The 3,110-nt window shown below is 58.1% G+C and overlaps 1 protein-coding gene across 1 annotated transcript in view; it reads right to left on the minus strand.

The window, feature by feature from the left end:
* Positions 1-1,177, minus strand: part of ARHGAP26 (Rho GTPase activating protein 26) — a 152,385-nt gene extending 151,208 nt beyond the window's left edge. Inside the window, exon 1 of the mRNA XM_035902657.1 lies at positions 1,120-1,177. The gene's annotated coding sequence lies outside the window, so the exon portion shown is untranslated. The remainder of the gene's footprint in view (positions 1-1,119) is intronic.
* Between the last annotated feature and the right edge of the window lie 1,933 nt (positions 1,178-3,110).

Consider the following 3,110-nt stretch of genomic DNA (forward strand, 5'->3'; position numbering starts at 1 on the left):
TCAGCCAGGGAAGCACCGCGTGTGCCAACCTGCGGGAAGCACGGGGACACGCAGCAGAGCCCCGACACCACCACCTCCCACCCTCCCTGCAGCAACCATGGGAACGGCATTTCCTCACACGCATTTTCAACGTCATTGTGAGTTGCCAAACCCAAATTAAAAAAAAAAATTGTAATAAAAAGGAAATCAAAACAGCCCAGTGCCCCCAGCCCACGTCCCGGGGCACGCAGGTAACACCACACACACCACACGCACTGCTCGGCATGGTGCGATTGCAGGAACAGAGACAGGAGATGCAGCTGTGCTGGCACATCTGCAGCCTTGAGAAAACGGCCTCTTGACCCAAACCAGGCAAATATGCTCTATGCTGGAAGTATGAGCAGGACTCAGCAGGTACCCGGCTCCTGGTGCTGGAGGAACACTGGGACATCCCACCCAGCCACCGGGCAAGGTCCCCTCCAGACCAGCCTCCACATTCAGGTGCATTCACCTTCTCCTCAGGTTGCTCTCTCTGGGTACCCTTTTGGTCTACACCAGCTTCGGGAGCGCAGTCAGTCCCAGCCCCTGCCTCGCAAAGCTGCTGTTTATTCCCCAATCCATCCCCCACCAAGCCAAAAGGGCTGAGTTTGACCCAGCATTGGACCCCGGGTCGGTGCTGATGCCATGGCTGGGCAGCGGCGCACACAGGGCCAGCAGCTTCTCCCAACACCATCACCACACTGGCATATGGGGACACGCGCTCAGAGGTGCTCTGTGGCACACTCCCAATTAAAAAGATCTCTGAGCCCTGTTAATGAGGCTTCTGCCAGTGTGATTTAAAAAAATATAATCACAAACGCGCGCTCCCCTGCACGCCCAAGACCTTCTGCTCACCAGCCTCCCTCACCGGCGCTGCCGAGAGGCTGGATCTGGCTGCAGCCCAGCTCCGTGGCTCCCGGCACCAGCTCGGCGGCTAGCACAGGACTCAGGGAGGCCACCCCACTTGGCAGCTTGGCTCTCACCATCAGTCCCCTGAAACGCCAGCACTGAGGGGTCGCAGCTGCATGCAGGGGGACCCGCAGGTAGCCCCAGGGGACCTCAGGGAGATGGGTGAACGATGCTGAGGACGTCGTGACAAACCTCCCGCACAGATCACGACCGCAGGCAGTGCATGTAGGTGAACCACTGCAACACCCCGGCATGGTGAAAGGCTGTCGCATCCCGAGTTTTCCTTCTTACAGTCAGGCTGAGCCGCCCAGGGTAAGCGTGCGGTCCTCCGGAGCCGACACTGGCTGCACACAGATCCCTCCACAACTCACGGTGGAGACCCACCACCAGAAACAAAGACCATCTCCCAAGCAGGAACACATTCCTGTTGCTAATTTCGACCAGAGAGGAAGAGGAGGAGCTTTCAAGTTGTGCTGAAAATAAAGCAGAGTATTATCATTTGTGTTACTCCTCGTTTGAATAAAATACCAGACAAGCTATTAAATATGTGGCTGCACAAGCCACACGGGTCATGCAAAGGAGGAAGAAATCCTCTTTGCCTTCAGCCCCGCTGGCACAGGGGCAGGACTGTCTGGCTGAGCTGTGACCACAAACTTCTGCCGTAGCACAAAGTATTCCCCACACCAAACGTTTCCTACCACCCTCTGAAACCAACAGAGGGGAGGGGGAGGAAATGCACCCCGACACAGGGGAGCCACATTACACCTTTGCTGGGTGAACTAAGCAGGAAAAAATCAGAAGCAACTCATCTTAGCAACCAAACCCCAAAACCACGTGCTTTCCCCCCAGATTGGCCCTGCGGTTTGCTCACCCAGCCCAGGCGGAGAGCACACGGCGGCTGCAGGGGGGCCTGGCTGTGCCCCACCGCTGCTGGGCTGGGCGCTGGCAGAGACCCCCCCAGCCCTCCGAGCGCAGGGCGAGCTCCTCGGGCAAAGCCAGCTCCTGCTGCCGGGAAAGGATGGGGGGTTTCTGCCCGCACGGATGCACTGCTGCAGCCCCAGGAAATCCTCCTCGCCCCGAGGCAGCAACTTCCCCAGCACCTGGGAGATGCGGCGAGCGCGGCGTGACTCACCTCGCACCCCATCGCTGCTCGTAGGCGGCCAGCGCCGAGCGCTCGACGGCGGCAGCCCAACACCATTTCTGATGGCACAACCAGAGCAGAACCGAATGCAAGCAGCCGCAGCAACCCAACAGCGGGTTTGCTTTTATTTTGCACCCTCCAGCAATGCTCCCTTTCCCCCAAACCCAAGTCTGCAAGTGTACAGCTGCCGCCTAGCCAGGAGGCTGCCTCTAATCATTAATGTTTGCGCCTGCAAAAATAAGGGCCATTCCCAAAAAGGCCAGACCTAAACCTCTCTATGTCAATCCCTCCTCCATGCACAGGCGATGGGAAGGGTTGGGATGTTACTGCTTTCTTCAGGGACCAGAAGGGCAAAAGAATTAAAATATTCCAAGAAGGGCTTCAACTTTCTCCTCCCCAGGGCTGGCAGGCACCTGCAGCACTGGGGCTCAAGGACCCGTCACCCCAGACAGCACCGGGCTATGAAGCAGCCCGAGCCACGGCTCTTCCTCCAGCACACCCAAGGGCTTTCACCCTGGAGAGGCCAACAAGGACGTTTTGAGAGCACAGCACCATGTTATCTATCTACCCACGGAGCTGGGCAGCTCTACCCAGCCAAGGCAGGGTCTCCCCCAGGCTCGCTCTGGTCGGGGTACCTTTCACAGGGGACCGAGCACACCCAACCGGGGGGGCGTGCAGAGCAGGCAGGGAAAGGCAGCAATGGCAGCAAAGTTGGCGGGGTCAGAAGGCACATGAAGGTATTGGCCTGAGCCTGAAACACGTCCTTACTCCCAGGCTAGGAGTCGTTTGTATCAAAAGAGAATTAACTGCTCAGGTTGAACACCAGGGAAAAGTTTCACTTTCGCTTCCCGGAAAGCTGCGGAATCAGTGCCAGCTCTGGGTACAGCACTGCCGTGCCACAGCCATGGGCACAGCCATTTCTAAAGGCTCTGTTTCAGCAAGAGGCTGCTGAGACGTGGAACCAAATCCCTGTGCAAGCACATCCCGGAGCGCATGGTCTGTGGACAGAGCCCATCACGCCAACGGCACCACCAGGCACCAC

The sequence above is a fragment of the Egretta garzetta genome, unplaced genomic scaffold (genome assembly GCF_000687185.1).
Source record: "Egretta garzetta isolate BGI_Z169 unplaced genomic scaffold, ASM68718v1 scaffold1, whole genome shotgun sequence".
Classification (NCBI taxonomy): domain Eukaryota; kingdom Metazoa; phylum Chordata; class Aves; order Pelecaniformes; family Ardeidae; genus Egretta; species Egretta garzetta.